The sequence below is a fragment of the Cervus canadensis genome, chromosome 21 (assembly GCF_019320065.1).
Source record: "Cervus canadensis isolate Bull #8, Minnesota chromosome 21, ASM1932006v1, whole genome shotgun sequence".
In the NCBI taxonomy this organism is placed as follows: Eukaryota; Metazoa; Chordata; class Mammalia; order Artiodactyla; family Cervidae; genus Cervus; species Cervus canadensis.
Genome location: NC_057406.1, coordinates 24,564,406 through 24,586,344, shown reverse-complemented (window position 1 = coordinate 24,586,344; position 21,939 = coordinate 24,564,406). Strand labels below are relative to the sequence as shown.

At 40.2% G+C, this 21,939-nt stretch overlaps 1 long non-coding RNA gene across 1 annotated transcript; it reads right to left on the bottom strand.

Moving 5' to 3' along the window:
• Positions 1 to 6,367: 6,367 nt before the first annotated feature.
• On the bottom strand, positions 6,368 to 15,876 carry LOC122423076. Its single transcript, XR_006264086.1, has 3 exons — positions 15,732 to 15,876; positions 12,410 to 12,412; positions 6,368 to 6,378 (listed from the first exon to the last, which is right to left on the bottom strand). It is a non-coding gene; the product is annotated as an uncharacterized LOC122423076 (long non-coding RNA).
• Positions 15,877 to 21,939: the final 6,063 nt, after the last annotated feature.

The window sequence follows — 21,939 nt, the reverse complement described above, 5'->3', positions numbered from 1 at the left end:
TTATTAGCCGTGTCATATGGAACACAGCACTCAGCTTTTCCATTTCCTCATATATTAAATTAGATAGTTCAGAAAATTTCCAAGCTCCTTTTTTTGCGATAGTTTAGAAATTTTTGAAAATTTCCCAGCTACTGCAAGGAGATCAAGCCAGTCAATCCTAAAGGAAATCAACCCTGAATATTCATTGGAAGGACTGATGCCGAAGCTGAAGCTCGAGTACTTTGGCCACTTGATGCAAAGAGCTGACTCATTGGGAAAGACCTTGATACCGGGAAAGATTGAGGGCAGGAGCAGAAGGGGGTGACAGAGGATGAGATGGTTGGATGGCATCACCGACTCAGTGAACATGGGTTTGAGCAGACTCCAGGAGATGGTGAAGGACAGGGAAGCCTGGAGTGCTGCAGTCCATGGGGTCACAAACAGACGTGACTGAGAAACTGAACCTCAACAAATGTTCCGTAATGTTGACTAACTGTGGTCTAAATAATTGGCATGAATTAGTTAAAAAAAAAAAACTAAAATAGAAAGCAGAAAATATTATTTTGTACTTCAGAAATTGAGCAAAGTATTGCAGGGCCCAATCACTAGGGGAACTTAGAAATCCAAGAAGAGAAGATGGAAACTTGAAGAAATGCAACTCGTATCCCGTAGAAAACCTCACATAACTGTCAGGAGGGGAATAAAAGAGGATGTTGGGGAGTCATTTTTAAAATATCAAAAAAGAGCTGTTTCAATGGGTCAAAGAGAAAAGGAAAATGAACAAACAGAGGAAGGGATGCCCAGAAATGAGGATGGAATTTGAATACATTAATTTAACTTTAAAAAGGAGTCTTTCTCTACAAATAGGAAAGAAATTCACTGCTTCCCCAGTAAAGGGTAACTGTTGTGAAGTTTATTGATTTATGGTACAGAGGTAAGCTCATTCCCTGCTCTTTAGCTGTTTGGATTAGGAACCAGACTGTACACACCCCGTTTCCTCTTGGTCAGTTTGACCTTGGTCAGGGCAAGTGGGTGATTCCAGGCAGACTGAGGTCTGAAGAGCCAGTATGTTTGGTTTAACACCAGAGCTAAATGTCCGCAGAGGTGTAGACGGGACTGGCCAATCTTTCATTTGCTGTTTCTTTCACAGAATGGAAAGAATGAACTATCAGAAACTAAAGGACCCTTCAGTCAAAATAGGATTCAATTTGAATTTTCTCTCAACCATTCACAAGTGCTTTGACTTGGGCCAAATCACTCACCATCTTGGATCTTCAAATTCCTTAACCAATAAACAATTTCATGCCTTAGGATAGCTGTGAGCATTAGAGGGATAAAGAGAATTTTTGCCCAAACCATAGTACACATCAGTAATTATTAGCTTCCTTTCTGGGCCTCTTTTTTTTAGGTATTCAGGGAAGTAATTTTTTTTCTTGGTGAATGCCTAGTGATGAATATATGATTTATACAAATTTGTAAATACAGCAATGAGGAAAAGAGGCCATAAATGCCTGCAAGTAAACAGTTTATGAATGAGTGGAACTTGAAAGGCATATGCTTTCATATTTTTTTCCAGTCACTATTTTCATTTTTGGTCTGTCTCATCTCTCTTCCCCATCTATTAATTCTAATTGGTGTGATTCCATAGCTTTCCAGTCACTTGTAGGTATTATAAGAACATGATTACTTCTCAGGGATGAAAATGCTCAGTCAAATCTAAAGAACAATTATCTTCTCGTCTTCAGTTCAAAACTCGTTTCCTTTTCCAATGAGGCAGCTCTTCACATCAGGTGGCCAAAGTATTGGAGCTTCAGCTTCAGCATCAGTCCTTCCACTGAATATTCAGGGTTGATTTCTTTTAGGATTGACTGGTTTGATCTCCTTGCTGTCTAAGGGACTCTCAAAACCAGCATACAGTAGACAAACAGAATAATTGTTGACCAAAGATCTAAAGAGAAAAGCCAGGTCATTAAAACTATAAAATTAATTGATTTGTAAATTATCCTCAAACACCTATTTGATTCCATGTACATTTACTGAACACCAGTTCAAGGCAAAGCCTTTTAGTAAAGTAGTAGTTTGGAGGGGAAAAAAAGCACACTAGTGGAAAGAGAGGTGGATATATATATTTGATTTTGATATAAACTGACTGTGATAAATACAAGTAGAACATAAGCTCTTTGAAGGCAGAAGCTTTTCTAACCCTAAAGCTGGGAAATAATAATACAAATAGAATGTACAAATGGATATAAAAAACAAAATACAAAATTTCATAAAATATCAGAAGGAAAAAGTGGGGCATAATTTCAATAGGTTTTATATCTTAAGCACTTAAGATTGTTAATAGCGTAACTGAAATGTGTTCCACATTCCCACTCTTGACTGACACTTCTTTTCTCTGTTTTCAATTCTGAACAACTTTTTAAAGTATAATTGATGAATAATATTATATAAGTTACAGTTGTACAATACAGTAATTCATAATTTTAAAGATTATTCTCCTTTTATAATTATTATAAAATATTTGCTATATTCCCCATGTTGTATCCTTACAGCTTCTTTTATGCTGAATAGTTTGAACTTCAACTTCTAAAAATGTCATTGCTTTTCGTGAACACGAGGTGGCACTACAAATGCAGGCACTGGAATAAAAATTTGTTTTTCAGATTCCTGCCTACATACTTAGAAAGGGAATCTTCTATCTATTTTGTGGGACTTTTTTAGTTAGCCAGAGCTAGAGAAAGAAAAATAGTAAAGGAGAAATACAGGTGGTTCTCATTTTTGCAAGAACAGGGATTCTATCTAATATTTGGATTTTAATCAGCATTTCTTTGGTGAAAGTTACCATTTGAAAATTAAATTTCCTTAAGACTCTTTTTCTGTAAGACCTTATTTTATTTTTAGCATATAGGAGTTTTGGAAAAGATGCTTTTTTGAATTTGATGTATCATCAATTTTTTCAGTCATTACATATTTAATCAAATTCCCTAGGATGTTTTAAACTACAGTGACAATTTCAAGATTTTGTAGCTGGATTGCCTCAAACGGTTAATCATCTAACATACATACAGAGTTTACTTTAAATACTCAAATACAGATCTAACAGCATCTTGCTAACCCCTGCATTTGTAAATCAAATAAATCAGATGCATAAACCTAGTAGATCAAATTCGTCTAAGCATTTCAAACAGCTTGAGACCCAGACCACACAGACAGCATCATAAATGATTCCTTACTGACAGCCTAAGCCAAGCTCTGTTGCTTTGGGCTCTTTCGCATGGTCACATTTTTGACTGTCACGTGAGCAGAAGCTTTCTAAAATTCTCTTTTCCTCTGAAATTAACTAGCTACTTACATTTACATGATTGCAATCCAGTACCCTTGCCCCAAGTAATTGGTCCTTTAAATTCAAAGAAAATGCTCAGGTTTTTGGCCTTATAACTTTTCTATAATTATTATGTGACATCTTCAGTAAGATCTAGTGTGTTCTGATGGAGTTCAGGACCTCTTCCTTTGGCTGGGGTTATTTCCTTTCACTCTCATAATTTATGCTTCTCACTAGCCCCACTTTTGGGCTTTCCAGATGGCTCAGTGGTAAAGAATCCACCTGCCAATGCAAGAGATTGAACATGGGTTCAATCGCTGGGTGGGGAAGCTCCCCTGGAGGAGGACATGGCAACCCACTCCAGTATTCTTGCCTGGAGGATCCTGTGGACAGAGGAGCCTGGTGGGCTATAGTCTATAGGGTCACAAAGAGGTGGACACGACTGAGTGACTGAGCAGGCACGAATCTTCAATTTATAGTTGTTTCATTGACATCAGCTTGGAACTTCCTCTTTATCCTAGAGCAGGGAAGCACCTTTGTCTCAAATACAGTTCCTTTGACACTAGATACTGGAATCAAGACAAGCAGGCGTGTACCTTTGATCAAAATTGTGCCAGACAGCAATTCTCAGCCACTGATCATGAAATATGGTATCAGCCAAATGAATTCCTCTAACTTTCAATTCATTTGTGCTTTTGCTTTCCTATTCTCCTTTGCCCTCCAGGACCAAAAGTGTTAGAGAATTTGATCTGATACCAAAAGTATCAGACATATTGGAGACCGTATTCCCTCAACTCTGCAGTTTTACAGAGAAGGATTCTGAGGTTCCTTCATATGCCTGACCAAAGTCAAATATCTGGGCAAGATTAGAGTTGACACTTGAAGCCAGGAATCAGACTCTTTCTGGACAGTTCCCCTGATACGATGTGGGTTTATGACAGGGGCCAACTCTGTGTTATGTAGTCCCTATTGAATGGCAGGGAGTCATTTAATTGAATCCACTTTATTTTTTTTGGAAGAAAAATCAATAACCTCAAGATCACAAAACTACTGACCTTAGAAAATGACTTGATTTTATGAACTTCAGTGATAGCAACTATTTATTTATTGAATAAGTAGCATGTAGCAGGAGTGGGATTACTGTTTTCCACATGTAACAACAATATTGTAAGGGAGAAATTATTAACTAATATAACAGGTGAGGTAACTGAGACTAAGCTGTTAAGGCACCTTTTCAAGGTAAAAAAGAAAAAGATCTGGAATGAATTTCAGAAACATCTGCTCTGAAATCAGTGCTATTTCTTCAGCATTGGAGGTTCTCTTCATCTTTGTTTAGTTTTAGTTTCCACTGCTTTTATTTTTAATATAAGACTTCCTACAGTTTTATAGCTCACTAACAGTTTATTTCAAAATTGCTTTTGAAGTTATCTTCTACCTAGGTATTAATGACTATTATTCAGTGTATGACACAGGGTTCTAGATGGGGCCTGTTTATCTCCCTGAAGAGAAATAATTCTGCAGTTCTAATAGTCCTGGAAACACTTGATCTGGAAACACTTGATCTTATGGATGCAGCCTCTGAAATTGATGATGTTGGGAGCCTGAAGGTTCGTGATCCCCTCTAAGCAGTCTTGATGGGGATCTAGGTTTGATCCAAGCGCCTGCTCCACAATCTCTGGTATATTTGCTTTAGTCTTCTGCTTCATTGTGGAGAGATACACCTCCCAGTGGGTTTTCCCTGGTGGCTCAGAGGTTAAGAATCCGCCTGCAATGCAGGAGATGCAGGAGGCTCAGGTTTGATCCCTGGGTTGGGAAGATCCCCTGGAGGAGGGGATGGCAACCCACTCCACTATTCTTGCCTGGAGAATCCCATGTACAGATGAGCCTGGTGGGTTACAGTCCATAGGGTCACAAAGAGTCAGACACGACTGAAGTAACGCACGCATCCAGGCACACCTGTCTCTCTGCTGCACTAAAGAGAAGGTCCCTTGTACTGAGAAAGCAAGTTTTCTACGGAGCCCCACCTAGCAGCCTTCAGCTGTTTCTCTACTCCCACGAGGCCACTCCTAGAGAGAAGGTTACTTGACTCAGGCAACCTACAAAGGTAAATTACAAAAAAAAAGAAAAAAGCCTTCGGAATTTAGAAAAAGTGTGCAAGGGGTGAAAGTTCAATGACAAATCCTGAAAAGTTGAAGCCTGTTTTACGGCCTCAGGATTTCAGCAGAGTCAGGAAATACTTCAAGCTGCCAGTCTCAAAGCAGTACGCCAAGTTGGGGAGAAACCAAATCCACAGAGTGGGATGGTCTACATCTGTCTCACGCAGGGATTAGCTCTAAAGTATGCGCGCTGTCTCTGGAAAATCCTTTAGAAATGAATCAAGTTAACCACAGATATATTGATTCCTAGTGAGCACAGTGTAGAAAATTTCTGCTTCAAGTTTTCAAACAGATCAGCTTTTATTTTTGGTTGACCATCAGATGAATAGTTGGCTTTTATTTATGCACATGGTTGTATAAAAAATACATGCCTTTAAAACTGTAATTGCACTTAAGTATCTCAGATAACGAATAGCTTATGTGCAGCAGACACTTGTTAACTCCTTACCAAATACCTATTTCCTTTTTTTCTCCTTAAACAAAATTTTGTTGTTACTATATTTTTACCCTCCCAGATTCTGTGTGACTAGGGGTGGCCGAATGACTCTTCTCTGTCTATAAAAAATTTAGATGTTTAAATTGTGAAATATAATTACATAGAGAAAGAATATGTATTTTCAGTTTGGGCTTCCTAGGTGGCACTGTGGTAAAGAATTCACCTGCAAATGCATGGGATGCAGGTTTGATCCCTGGGTGGGGAAGATCCTCTAGAGCAGGAAATGGCAATCCACTCCGGTATTCTTGCCTGGGAAATCCCATGGACAGCGGAGCCTGGTGGGCTACAGTCCACGGGGTTGGAAAAGGTCTGACACAGCTGAGTGGCTGAGCACATGCATGCACACACACGCATATTCAGTTTAATAAATAATTATGATGAAGACAACACCTGGGTAACCATACCTATCAGATTTTTAAAATCTTGTTTGGGAGAGTCATCCATGTCCTTACAGTTTTAGTTCACTTCTTTTCATTGTTGCAACATATTTCCTTGTATGAATATATTCGGATCCAATATTGTAACCACTTTTATGCAATGGATGATGACAGGATTATTTTACAGTGTATAAAATTATCAAATTGCTGTGGTGTACACCTGAAACTAATATAAATTTGTATGTCAAATAAGACAATGAAAAAGAAGATTATGTTCTGATTTGTTTATTTACTTTGCTTCCTATATCTGTATCAAGTTTGTTTCTCATTTTGTTTCTTACTACACATTCTTAGGCTTCCTTGGTCTAGTCAAGACTGTGGTTTTTCCAGTGGTCATGTGTGGATGTGAGAGTTGGACTGTGAAGAAAGCTAAGCACCAAAGAATTGATGCTTTTGAACTGTGGTGTTGGAGAAGACTCTTGAGAGTCCCTTGGACTGCAAGGAGATCCAACCAGTCCATCCTAAAGGAGATCAGTCCTGGGTGTTCATTGGAAGGACTGATGCTGAAGCTGAAACTCCAATACTTTGGCCACCTCATGTGAAGAGTTGACTCATTGGAAAAGACCCTGATGCTGGGAGGGATTGGGGGCAGGAGGAGAAGGGGACGACAGAAGATGAATGGCTGGATGGCATCACCGACTTGATGGGCATGAGTTTGGGTAAACTCTGGGAGTTGGTGATGGACAGGGAGGCCTGGCGTGCTGCGATTCATGCAGTTGCAAAGAGTCGGACACGACTGAGCGACTGAACTGAACTGAACTGAACTAAGGCTTCCTTGGTGGCTTAGATAGTAAACAACCTGTCTGCAATGCAGGAAACCTGGGTTCAATCCCTGGGTCAGGAAGATCCCCTCGAGAAGGAAATGGAAACCCATTCCAGTATTCTTGCCTGGAGAATTCCATGGCCAGAGGAGCCTGGTGGGCTAGAGTCCATAGGGTTGCAAAAAGTCAGACATGACTGAAAGACTAACACTTTCACTTTCACATTCTTAATGTGTGTATCTTGGTGCAGAGAAGTCATTATTCTCACTGATTAATTACTAGGGTATATGCCTAAGAATGGAATTGGAAAAGCAGGTGTCCTGAGGCAGGAGGGAGACAGAGGTGTTTTTTTTTTTTTTTTTGCTTTGATAGTCATTATCATTAGAGAACAATCTTTTTTATCTTTTTATTTTGTATTTGGTGATAGCAGATTAACAACATTATGATCACTTCAAGTGAACAGTGAAGGGACTCAGCCATACATATGAATGTACCCACTCTCCTTCAAACTTCAGGAGAGAGCCAGAGTTTTCTGTATCCATTCTCCTTCAAACTTCAGGAGAGAGCCAGAGTTTTCTGTATCCATTCTCCTTCAAACTTCAGGAGAGAGCCAGAGTTTTCTGTATCCATTCTCCTTCAAACTTCAGGAGAGAGCCAGAGTTTTCTGTATCCATTCTCCTTCAAACTTCAGGAGAGAGCCAGAGTTTTCGAGGAAGAGCACAGAGGCCATTGCACCTGGGGCAGAATAAGTGAGGAGATTAGTCAGAGATGAGATCAGACATAGGGGTAAGTATGTATGTGTATGTGTGTGTGTGTGTGTGTGTGTGTGTGTGTGTGTGTGTCTATGTCTGTGTCTCTATCAGTATATGTGAGAAATCCTGCAAGACCTCATGATTCATTGTAAGAGTCTTGGATTTCATTCTGCTTAAAGAAGGAGTCTTTGGAGAGTTTTGACGAAGAAGTGACATGACCTGGGGTATGTTTTAAGGGGATTACTCTAACTGCTTTATAGAGAATAAACTGTAGAACGGTACGGAGACTAGCTAGGAGGCTAGTGAGGGAATGAGATGATGATGGCTTACTCCAGGGTAATGATGATGAAAATGGTAATCAGTAGATAGATTTTGAAGACAGCACCAACAGGATTTATTGAGGGGTAGGGGATAAAGGAATTGGTTATGGGGCAAAAGAGATAGAGAGGGGTCAAGTATGACTAAAACTTTGTCTAGTGCAAATGGAAAGTGGGTGTACCATCAACCGAAATAGAAAAGAATTGTGCATGGAGTAGATGTAAGGGAGAAGATGAGTCAGTAAGTGATGAACATATATTTGCTAAAAATTTTATGAGATAACCCAGTGGGGCTACAAGTAGAATATGAGTCTAGAGTTTGCAAGCAAGGTCTAGATTGCTGTGAAAGTATCCAGAATAGAGATAGTATTTAAACTCATGACATTAGATGAGTGTAGAGAGAAAAGATGGAGAAGGAAATGGTAACCCTCTCCAGTATTCTTGCCTGAAGAATCCCATGGACAAAGGAGCCAGGTGGGCTAGAGTCCATAGGGTCGCAAAGAGTTGGAGATGGCTAAAGCGACTTAACACTCATGCACACAGACAGAAAAGAAAGAAACAGATGTAGAGAAGGGAAGTCCAAGAACTTACTTGCATACGCTAAGGATAAATAGTAGAGAGAAAAGGAAGAACCATTACAGAAAATATAGTCAGTGGTTTAGGGAGAAGAGCAAGAATGTATCTTTGGAAGCAAAATGAAGAAAGTGTTTCAAGGAAGATGGACTCACCTGCGGATTGTGTCAAATACTATTGATGGGATAAGTAAAGTGAAAACTGAGAACCGGCTACTGTTTTGAGGCCACAATGTGAGGTCCCTGGAGTGAGGATTTAGAAGAAAAAGAAAGGGGGATTAGAAATCATGAGAACAACCAACCCCTTGAAGAAGTCTTGAGAAAAAAAATGGAACAGGGAAATAATATTGTATGGATGTAGACTATTTATAATGTTAAAAGTAAATTCCCACTCCTTGTTTCCTCTGAGACTCTCCATAAGACAGGGCAATGATTTCCTATTTTATAATTAAGAAATTAAAACTCAGGAAGGTAAATTGTCTTGGTCATTATCACACAGCTAGCAGGTAACAGAGCCAGAAGCAGAGTCCAGACAGGACTTCTAGTCCAAACTGTTCCAGAATGCACAATGCAGATGCTACCACAGTGAAGGTAAATTCTGCGTGCTTAATGGTTCTGCTTAAGGTCATGCTCAGCTGGGCTTATTGCACAGCTCAGTCATCACTAGTGATGATTTTTTTTTTTTTTTTTTGCAGGTTGATGAAGTAATTTATTTGTTCAGCTCCAGAAACCCTGTGGGTGTTCAATATGTGTTAATTCATTAATTGATTCTCAAGAGGAAACTTGTAAACACCAGTCTGTTTTCTTTATTGAAGAATATAATCACAATTCACACATAATCACTATAATCACATATTTACTCCTCAAACTAAGATCCTTTTGATTTTCTCAGTGACAACTGGGGACCTCATTTCAGTTGCGGCCTGTAGTGTAGCATCATCCAAAGGGCCATTATGGTCATAATTAGCATGTAAATTTAATTTAATGTCTATAGCAGGCAGAGGAAATTAGTCATACACATCATATTCTTCCTAGGCCCTTTGCAATTTCTTTTTACAGGAAACTGGTTAAGTCTAAATTAATGTCCATCAGATAGGGAAAGGAAATTTTGCCAGAGATAGATGTAAACAGGCATTTATGTTCCTCAGCTGTAAACAAAGCGTTTGTGAGAACTTATCAGACCACTGAGTGAAATCCCTAGCTGTTTAACTGTTGCTACGCTCCAGTGTGGAGAGGAGAAATAACATTTCTGGAATGGAAGTGTCAGTACACAGGAAAACATGTTTTAAAATGATAAATGGAATTATCATTATTATTATTATGCTCTAGAAATATAAATGAAACTATCCCCCAGTCAGACACACACATACACACACACTCTTTTTCCATATCTCCTCTCTGTTGCACTGCTTTCTGTCTTTATCTTCCCTGATTTCTAGAATCTCTCATGTGTATTAAGCATTCACACCCACATGCTAAGTCACTTCAGTTGTGTCCAACTCTTTGCGACCCTATGGACTGTAGCCTGCCAAGCTACTCTGCCCACGGGATTCTCCAGGCAAGAATACTGGAGTGGGTTGCCATGCCCTCTTCCAGGGGATCTTCCTGACCTGGGACTGAACCTGCATCTCTTAGTCTCCTGCATCGGCGGGTGGGCTCCTTACCACTCGTGCCACCTGGGAAGCCCTAATTTACTATAATCTATTTCCGGACATACATTTTTAAAAATTTCCTAATTCATAAAATTCCAAATTTCATTTTCTATCCTTTCATTTTAACCAAATCTTTACTCAAGTGGATGGGAAACTCAAATATAAGGACCAAAATGTTTCTGAATTTTGTTTTATTATCTTGTGGACAAATACATTGGCACATTTTCTCCATGTGGAAAAAAAGAATAATTCCAAACTAACATTGATAAAAAGCCAAACATGATTGAGGTAACAGCAATCCTTAGTTGATCCTTAACAAGGTATTTTCTTGATATGTATTGAAAGAACCTCTATAATCAAACTGAGCCAAACTTGACTCATTTCAATTTGTTTATCTTTCTTTTTTAAGTAAGAGTTTCTAACTGATTGCACTCAGAAAAATGTGTAACACCGTCATTATGTAAACATTTTCCCTTGTTTCTCTTACTATTTGCTTTTCCTAAAGCAAACTGATTAATTTTCTTGAAGCTTAAAGAAAGAAGTCTTATATAACCTGTGAAATGTGGGACTTGAGAAGGTAGGAATGCAATTTTATGATAAACTATAAAGGAATTTAGGCACAAGTGATTAGGGCATCAAACATTCATTAAAGATCATGGTCTGCTGTGGAACATAAGAGCATGATTTATGTTCACTTCTTTAAATAGCATTTCAAGCAACATAATTGAAGCAAGGCTGCAGTGGTTGGCAGTGTGGTGATGAGGAAATTGGACAGGTAGGTGGGGAAGAGAGTAGCTGCGTATAGTTGGATGGAGTGGGAAAGAGAACATCAGGGGGAGGGAGAGTAAATTAGCAGCGAAGAGAATCAAGGTGGTGGAGTCGGGTGTTTATGTACTTATTTTATCCCCTGTGTGAGTATGTGTGTATGTTCAGTCCTGTCCAACTTTTTGCAACACTGTGGACTACAGCCCACCAGGCTGCTCTGTCCATGAAATGTTCCAGGCAAGAACACTGGAGTGGGTTGCCATTTCCTTCTCCAGGAGATCTTCCCGACCCAGGGATCAAACCCAAATCTCTTGTGTACCCTGCACGGGCAGGTGGATTCCTTGCCACTATACCACCTGGGAAGCCCTGTCACCTCATATAAGGAATTACAGGCAGTTTACAGAGAATATATGCTACATACCAAAAGAGCTAGCTTTCTTTTCCCTTCCTTCCTTCCTGTCTGCCTGCCTTGTCTCCTACTCCTCTTCCCCCGCCCCCCCCCTTCTTCTCTCTTTTTTTCCCACAGACTGCTACTTTTCAAGAAGGAATGAATTACTAAGAAAATGAAACATAAAGAAAACACTCAAATTGCTCCATCTTTTTTCAGTGAGATGAGTTCACTGACCACAGGCTTGAATATCATGTCAATGTCAAATCATTCTTAGTTCTCAATTTCTTTACTTCTCTGTCACGGACCACGCTTTTACTAGCACTGAGCTATTCAAACATAAATTAAAATAAAACTGAAGAAAGCAAACAGTCACCTACAGCATCCAGAAAACCTCATGTTAGAGAAGGAAGCACTCCTGCTCATTTGCTCCTGAACGTGGTCCTTAGCGATGTTTGCATTTGTATACATCCCTCTGGCTTAAGTGCAGTGAGTAGGAGTCACTATTTTTCTGCTTTGTGAGTGATAGAAACCTCGCTAAACAGTTTTCAATTGGAAATGCATTCATTTGGGTGAATCCTAGGAAGAACAGAACTCAAACAGATTTCAGAGATTCGTGGAACCTGGCAATGTGATGACTACGTAATCTCCATTTTCTTTTTCTCATCCTTCCTAAACGAGCCTCAGAGTTTGTTGGGTGAGGGGAAGTAGATATGAGGGGAGCCTGAGAGTTAGGACTTGGTTGTATGGGCTCTTCACCAGTGTTTGAGCGCTCTGTGCTACCAATTCCTGGAGGAGGAAATGGCAACTCACTCCAGTATTCTTGCCTGGAGAAACCCATGGACAGAGAAGCCTGGTGGGCTGCTCTCTATAGAGTTGCAAAGAGTTGGACATGACTGAAGTGACTTAGCACGCTGCATGCACATGCATAAAGAATCAGAGGGAAATGGATATTGACAACCTCCACCCTGCTGTGGGTTCCCAGTTTCTGAGATGTGGGGAGTTTAGATCTCACACTTCCCTGCACGGGTGGGAGAAAGGTTCTAGAGAAAGGATGGGATCGTATGCTTGTTCATGTGGAATAAGAGGCACATATGTCATAAGAATACAGTGGGGAGAGCTATGGCAGGGGGATGGAAGACATGGCTTATGTTACAAGAGATCAGTGATGCCCAGGAGAGTGCTGCCGCCCGGCCACTGCAGGTCACAGAAAATGAGATGGAAAAGCAGTTACCAAGCAAACGAGGAGATGGGGGAGGCCTGGCAAAGATGGTCACAGAGGAGAGCACTCTGTCACTCTCTTCTCCTTACCCCAGATCTGGGAGGGAAAGAGTCAGGAAGGACCACGTCCTTCCACTCAGAGCCACGTGAACTGCCAGCGCCCTGCTGGCTGGTGGGGTGGGGAGAACAGCTAAATTGCACAGGAGAATCAAAGTCTTCAAATAAGCAGGTCTGAGTCATAGAAGCTGAATGAAACCAATTGAGCAAAAGTGACTGAAACCTTATAGAATCAAGCTGAGATATTGCCCAGGAAGATACTCCTTAGCGGGAAACAGTGTCTCATCAAGTATTAGAGTTGTGTGTTGCGTATGTGTGCTCAGTCGGGTCCGACTCTTCAATCCCATGGACAGTAGCCTGCCAAGCTCCTCCGTCCATCAGTATTTCCAGGCAAGGATACTGGAGAGGACTGTCTTGTCCTTCTTCATGGGATCTTACTCCTGCATTGGCAAGAGGATTCTTTTCATAGTCATCACTGTGTTATGTAGGTATCATCTATACAAGTAGTGGAGATAGCATTTATACTATCATACTTCCTGAGAAAATTTAGGCAGAGAGAGAGAGAGCAGAGGGACCAAGTTAAAGGCTCCAAGAAGCTTCAATATTCATAAGTAAGGTAAGGAGGAACTTGTGAAGGAGCTTAGAGGGGAAAAATAGATGGTATCATAGCATGTTGAAGAATAAAGGCAAAGTCTTACCACCATAGATCCTTCTCGACCAGAGATGAATCTTCCTTTGGTTCCTTTAGTTCTTTGACAGACCTAGTCCATTCGTCCATTAATTGTTGGGACATGTTGGGACATACTATAACTGATAGTAAGACTTAAAGTGCCAATGAACCAAAAACTTCATGAAGCAACCCTTTAGATACCAGTCAATTGTCTTCAGTTCATTTGATTAGTAACAAAACCTAACAGATGGAAAGCACCTTGGGGCACATTTCAGTTTGAAAGTTTTTGTGGGACTGGGAGAAGAATTGAAACAAAAAAGCACAATTGAAAATAAAAACAAAAAACCAACCAGTCAAACAAAAAACTACTAGAATATCAGCCACTATTCATTTTCACTCCCATTTATCAAACTGCTAAACATAATTTCTGCTTCTTTCATTTGGTTCATAAAGTTGACATTTGAGCAGAGACATCCATTTTTAGGCTTAAGTAGAATAAGTATATTATATACGGATGGTTTTTACTGCCCAAGTGCTGTTAAAGTGAATAATCTTAAAAATGTTTGTATGGAATGAGTGAATATACAAATGAATTAAATAATGCATGCAGTGTGTATCATACTCCAAACAACAAGAAAAATTTGAGAATGTATGAAAAGTTGAATTAATATTTCTCATCTGCTTTCTAAGCAGGACATCATTTTCTAGTTAAAGAATGTCATGTAACTTATCCTAATAGAGCTTAGGCTCTGAGAAGCTTTTAATTATAAATATTGTTTTGACTTTGTGGTTCAAATTATCTAGTGGAGCTAGAAAATTGTATATATAATTTTAAACGAAGATTTAGCTGTTAGGGTTCAGGATTAATTTTCACAATTGTTTCTTTGCATTCTTTCCTTTTCAGTTCAGTTCAGTTCAGTCACTCAGTAGTGTCCGACTCTTTGCAACCCCATGAATCGCAGCACGCCAGGCCTCCCTGTCCATCACTAATTCCCGGAGTTTACTCAAACTCATGTCCATCGAGTCAGTGATGCCATCCAGCCATCTCATTCTCTGTCGTCCCTTTCTCCTCCTGCCCCCAATCCCTCCCAGCATCAGGGTCTTCTCCAATGAGTCAACTCTTCGCATGAGGTGGCCAATGTATTGGAGTTTCAGCTTCAGCATCAGTCCTTCCAATGAACACTCAGGATGATCTCCTTTAGGATGGACTGGTTGGATCTCCCTGCAGCCCAGGGGACTCTCAAGAGCCTTCTCCAACACCACAGTTCAAAAGCATCAATTCTTCAGCGCTCAAACTAAGACAAAATGACTTAAACAATATTTTATCCATCATTGGAACGTTATTGTCTGAAGCCATTTTGGACTGAAAGATAATTTTTAGCATTTTCTAAACTCTAGAAAGCAACTTTAAACATTGGAATCTAGAAATTTCAATCAATGCATCAATTTCTTTTTAGGGAACAGTGGTAGTTAGGTCTTTGCCAAGTAGAAAAGGGGCTTTCTGGCACAAAGATACACTTTCTTGATCATATAAAGTAGCAATTATTGCCATCCAAAGCTATTTTTAAGTTGTTTGCCCCTGATTTAATGTTTGTGAAAATCAGTTCTGGCTGAGGGAAAGCTTGACTTAACTACTTAATTGGCATAAATATCACAAATGATTTGCTCTAATAAATGTGAACAGAAAGAAGTGATTCTCATTTTTTTTTTAAATCCTTAATAGCAGGAATTCACTTTTGAAATTTTATCATCCTTTGTTCTCAAATCGTTCATTTGCCAATGGTACATCTTGGTTCATTTCTGCAGATTTTCTATACTTGTGCTGCACTGGGGCCAGTTAGCCAGAAAGCCTGGCTAGATTTTCAGTCTCTGGGGACTATATTCAGCACAGTGGTAAATGTAAGAGGAATTTGGTTGGTGTTGAGTCAACTTGGATGGTTCAATTGCCAGGAAATGGGGAAATGGAACTACGTCAGAGTTATTTGTTGGCCATGGGGCAGGGTCAAGGTCCCTAAAGGTTGCAAGCAGTCAAGTCAAAGGGCATCTGGTGTGGTATACTTGTATACTCTCATGGGGGCCAAAACAGTGTGGGTGGAAGGTTAGTACTAAAGAGTTCTCCCCATCCTGGAGGCAGGCCAGCATATTTGGGAATCAGTGATATATATTCCCTTCCTCTTCTTAACGGGTTATGTTGGTGGCTCAGTCTACAAGGAGACCGCCTGCAATGCAGGAGACCTGGGTTTGATCTCTGGGTTGGGAAGAGCCCCTGGAGAAGGAAATGGCAACCCACTCCAGTATTCTTGCCTGGGAAATCCCAGGGACAGAGGAACCTGGCGGGCTACAGTCCATGGGGTCGCAAGAGTCGGACATGACTGAGCAACTAAACCACACATCTTCTGATACTTTTTATAGTTTTACTCAAATTTAAAAATTTTCACAGGTAATTACATAGATGTAATACAATATTCATAGAGTGAAAATGGTATATAATGAAACATAAGTACCTCTTCAAGCCTTCAGTTCTCTTTTCCAGAAGAAACCATTGTACCGGTGGCCTGTATACCCTCCCTCCAGAGATGGTCTAAGTATGCATGAGGACACATGTGTGTGTATAAAGACAATTTTAAAACATACAAATTGTGTCATACTGGTTTGCTCTTTATTTCTCATTTAACAACATATCTTTCCCCACTGCGTCTACATGTGGTTCTCTCCATTTGCATCTCTATTCCGGCCCTGCAAATAGGTTCATCTGTACCACTTTTTTAGATTCCACATAGACGTGTTAATATATGATATTTGTTTTTCTCTTTCTGACTTACTTCATCCTGTATGCTTTCACAGCTCATTCCCCAGGGCAGGTCTTTGCCTACCTACATAATCTCCCTTTTCCTCTGAGTCACCGCCCAGGGACACAGGTTGCTTTTGTTCCCTTCCTACCTGATGATACGTGTGTCTTTCATGTAGCCTTGGTCGCACTTGAGTCCTTCTGCCAGCTTAGAGTTAGGTTTCAGTGGAGTTGTTTCATATGTCGATGTATTTTGCACATGTTTGTGGTGGGAGGGAGGTGAGTTCCATATCTTCTTACTCCTCCATGTTGGTCAGTCTGGGCTTCGTCATTTTTATAGGTTCTGTTTCTCTATTAAAATCCAAAAATGGACAAAATATAGTATTTTACATTTTTATCTATTTTGTTCACTACCTGATGAGAAAAATAATCCTAGAAATTTTGAAGTTCTAGTCTAGTTACTCCAAAGTTTAGGTCATCTATTTGTCTACTTCTGTTGACTTTTATCTCTATATTATTAGAGATAAATCTTTTTATGCTTCTTGCTTATCTGGTAATTTTATTCTATTTTATTTTATTAATGGAGTATAATTACTTTACAATGTTGTGTTAATTTCTGCAGTCCCATAAAGTGAATCAGCTATATGCATGCATTTATCTCCTCCTTCTTGAGCCTCCCCATCCCACCTCACCCCTCTGGGTCATCACAGAGCAGTGAGCTGAACTCCTTGTGCTATATAGCAGCTTCCCACTAGCTGTCAGTTTACGCATGGTAGCGTATATATGTCAATGTTACTCCCCCAATTTGACCTACCCTCCTCATCCCTCCTGTTATGTGCACATGTCAGTTCTCTACATCTGCATCTCTATTTCTGCCCTGCAAATAGCTTCATCTGTACCGTTTTTATTTAGTAATTTTTATTGTATGTACTACAGATTAAAGGTCTGTGCCCCTCCAAATTTCATACGTTGACGCCCCACCCCTCAATGTGGTTCTATTTTGGCATAGGACCTTTACAGAAGTAGGGTTAAAGGAGACCTTAAGAGTGGGGCCCTGATTTGACAGAATTAGTGTCCTTATAAGAGGAGATAAGGTGACGCTAGTGGTAAAGAATCCAGTAGTCATGTATGGATGTGTGAGTTGGACTATAAAGAAAGCTGAGTGCTGAAGAATTGATGCTTTTAAATTGTGGTGTTGGAGAAACTCTTGAGAGCCCCTTGGATTGCAAGGAGATCCAACCAGTCCATCCTAAAGGAAATCAGTCCTGAATATTCATTGGAAGGACTGATGTTAAAGCTAAAACTCCAATACTTTGGCCACCTGATGCAAAGAGCTGACCCATTTGAAAAGACTGTGATGCTGGGAAAAATTGAGGGCAGGAAGAGGAGGGGAAGACAGAGGATGAGATGGTTGGATGGCATCACTGACTCAATGGACATGAGTTTGTGTAGATTCCGGGAGTTGGTGATGGACAGGGAGGCCTGGCGTGCTGCAGTCCGTGGGGTTGCAAAGGGTCGGACATGACTGAGCGACTGAACTTAACTGAACAGTGGTGAAGAATCCACCTGCCAATGCAGGAGACAGAAGAGAAGCAGATTCGATCCCTGGATCAGGAAGATCCCCTGGAGTAGGAAAGGGTACCTCGCTACAGTATCCTTGCCTGGAAAATTCCATGGGCAGAGGAGCCTGGTGGGCTACAATCCACGGGGCTGCAAAGAGTCGGATGCAACTAAGCACTGTACAGGGCACAGTAAGAAGAGATACCAGGGTCTCTGCAGTCTCAAAGAAGAGGTCGTGTAAGTACACAGTGAAACAACAGCTACCTAAGAGCCAGCAGAAGGAGGCCTCATAATGCACCCTACTTAACCAGAACCTTGATCTTGAAATTCACAGCTTCCAGAACTGTGAGAAATAAATTTCTGTTGTTTACTTTACTTGGTCTGTGGTATTTTGCTGTGGCAGCCCAAGCAGACAAAGACTAATGTCTGACATTATAGATGATGATTAGAGAAGCTCTGGATCGTGTTCTCTTTCTCAACAGTTTTGTTTGAGAAGGCGGTTAATTTACTGGTGGATTAGCTTGTCCCTCTCAAGGTCTCGTCTTAGCCTTCATTCAGGGGAGGGAATGTATTTCACATTTACCATTCTTCATAGATTCTTGTTCTTATTCCCAAGCATGGCTCTCACTCCTAGGATATGGGCCTACTGAAGTCTCAGTCAAACGTCCAGGATGTTCACCAAGTTCTCTGAACTCTGGCCTGGGTCAACTCCAGTGTGTCTTCGAGGACGTGGAGATCTCTGAAATCTCCGCCCAGCTTTCAGACACCACACAGCTGTTCTTCTCCGAGGTCTCCCAGAGACTCACGAGACAACGTGCAAGCTCATGGACTGGCCAAGGTCCCAGGGGCATGTCTATGCAAATATCTGGAATTCTCTCTCTGTGACTTATCTTCTACAAGATTTTACATCTGTTCCCAGGCAGAGGGAAAGTCCAGCCATGGCCCAAATCAGATTTTCCTCTGCCTAATATTGAAGCAACTGAGCACAAGCAATATCTAATAAAATAGAGAAAAACAACAATATCGCCCATCCACAGACCAAAAAAAAAAGTCATTTGCAGCAACAAAATCAGGAAATGGGTTTGATTTCTTGCCATAAAACTTTAAAATGAATCTTCTAATGAAATAAAAGATTAGGGTATAGACAGGCACTGACTTCCTGAAGCAGTTTCAGTGAGTCATCAAATCCTGAGTATTCTGTTCACCAATAATGAATACCTCCAATTTTGGAGAGAAATAAACTGAGCAACTATCCTTCTCCTTTTCTAACAGGAGGGACAGGGTGAGTGGGAATGGCTTAAGGGAGAGTGTAGAGGGCTCTGAGAATGAATGGAGCCTCTCAAGCTTGGGGGAATCTTTTCTTTGGAATAGTGTCGCTCCTGATTGCCTATACTAAATCCTGGCACTCGGCCATTAACAAGGCTACACAGAAACTGCCGTGACCTCTCCTTTTTGCTTTATCTTCACATCTCAGCATGATAGACAGAGTGAAATGCTTAGCCCTCAAGCCATGGCTCCACCGTTTAAAACAAACAGGTTTCAGATAAGGGAGGAACAGAGCCAGGAAGAATTCCTTTATTATGTATTGCAGCAAATATGATATCTGATTAAAATAAACAATATAATAAACAGAAAAATATGTTTTGCAAGAAAAAAGGAGGAAGGGGATCACATAAACAAAAGAAGGGTAATAACAAAATAAATTAAAAATAGCAAGGAAAGAAACAGTTGAATATACTCAGTTATACAATACAGCCCATCCAAGACTTTCTTGAGAACATTACATCAGGAAGAAATGAAAAGGGATGAATCAAAATAATCAAGAATAGAAAAACTACAGTAAAATAATTGAATAAATTTATTTCATTTAAATATAGGACTAAGTTTAAAGCCCTTTGGGACTTAGTGTTACAGAACAAATGCAGATATTATAAAATCTTGATTAAAAATAATACAGAAGTAAAAATATAGTAAGAGGGATGGGGAAGTAAGAGGCTAATTTCCTCCTGATTAAATGGCAAGAAGTCAACTGACGTTGACTAAAATATATGGTTAAATATGAACCATATAGGAGCTTCCCCTCTAGCTCAGCTGGGGACGAATCCGTTTGCAATGTTGGAAACCTGGGTTTGATCCATGGATCAGGAAGATTTCCTGGAGAAGTAAATGGCAACCCACTCCAGTATTCTTGCCTGGAAAATTCCATGGACAGAAGAGCCTGGCGGGCTACAGTCCATAGGGTCAAAAAGAGTCGGACACAACTGAGTGACTAACATTTTCACTTTCAAAATAAGTAAATATCTAAAATGAAGACAATCTTTTAAGGTTCACTTTCATTTCTTTGTCTTCTGCTTAATTTAGTGTATTTATTAAATTAAAAAATAGCATTTATTTATTATTAAAAGGATATGATGGCCCTCAGCATATCTATATGCCATTTAATATCAGTATATCCATCCATTGATTCATTTATGTTCTATAGCATCTTTAATGAGGTTCTTTTATGGTAACAATGGTTATTTCTGGATGGCATCATTTGGAGTGTGATTTTCTACTCTGTATTTTTCAACTACTCCAATTATTTGCAATTAACATGACTGGCAACTACACATACACACACACATTCCAGTCTATAATGGGTATTTCGGGCTTATACTGATGATTCATCTACTAATTTTGTGTTAGAAGTTTTAGCTTAAGCCTGAAGTCAGGCTGAGGGACCAGAGGATAACAAGAGCTCTCCCGAGGGCTATTGCTGCCTAGCAAGCAAATATACTGGGATACTACTCTCACAGAATATAGGCTACTGAAGATATTGAGGCTTCTCCAATGGATCAGTGGTAAAGAACTCGCCTGTGATACATGAACCACAGGAGACACGGTTGGATCCCTGGGTGGGGAAAAGTCCCTGGAGGAGGGCATAGCAACCTACTCCAGTATTCTTGCCTGGAGAATCCTGTGGACAGAGGAACCTGGTCATCTATAGTCCATAGGGGCACAAAAAGTTGGCCACGACTAAAGCGACTAAGCACGCACGCATGTGCTGAAAATGTCACACAATGGGTATCAGACTCCAATATGGCTACTTCACCTCTGTGGGCACAGCACGTCAAGAGTGGTAGGTATGCCTGAAAGTGCTTCCCGAAGTGAAAGGAGATTGCTGGCCTACGTACATGGGCTAAGTAGGAGGATGGAGAGAACAGATTCTGTAGACAAGTTCCCACAACTGTTACAAAAGGAGCCTGGCTTGGACCCTCTTCAATAATTCCAATTAGGTAAGAGTGGCAAAGTAGGAGTTCAACTTAAGTCTCTGTAAGTAGGAAAATAGGTATCTACATATAGATATGTAAATACAGATCTTTTTGTTAACTCCTTCCATGAATACTGGAGAAGGAAATGGCAACCCACTTCAGTATTCTTGCCTGGGAAATTCCATGATGGACAGTCCATGGAGTCACAAAGAGTCAGACACAACTGAGTGAATTCTCTTTCTTTTTTCTTTCTTTCCATGAATACAGGGTTTGATAAGCAAAGAAGGTAACATGTGAAACCTAAACACCTTAAAGCCACAGAATTCCATGTAATTGGATTTCTATAAAATTCCATATAATCTACCTGGATCATTCTTTCCACAACAGAGACTTTGAAAAGTTCCTGTATACTGAGACACTCCAATCTGTCTCTCAGACCTCCTTCCTGAGTTTCAGACTCATATTACTAGCTATTCTATCCCAAATTAAGCATATGCAAATAAATCCAATATGCACAGTCCCAATTTGTTCTCTTCATTCACTCAACTGTTTTTTGAACACCCACTATGTGCCACCATGACCGGAGAGCCTGAAAGCACAGAGACAATTATGCAATATCCTTACATTCAGGAAGGTCAAAGTTTCATGGAAAAGACTGAGGAATAAAACTGAGTACGATGCAAATATGATGATGGAGCACGGGGTGCTAGGGGACATAGAGTTGGGTCATCTAACCCAAGTGTGTATTTAGCAGCAAGACATAGGTTTGTGATGAGAAAAGTCACAGAGGAG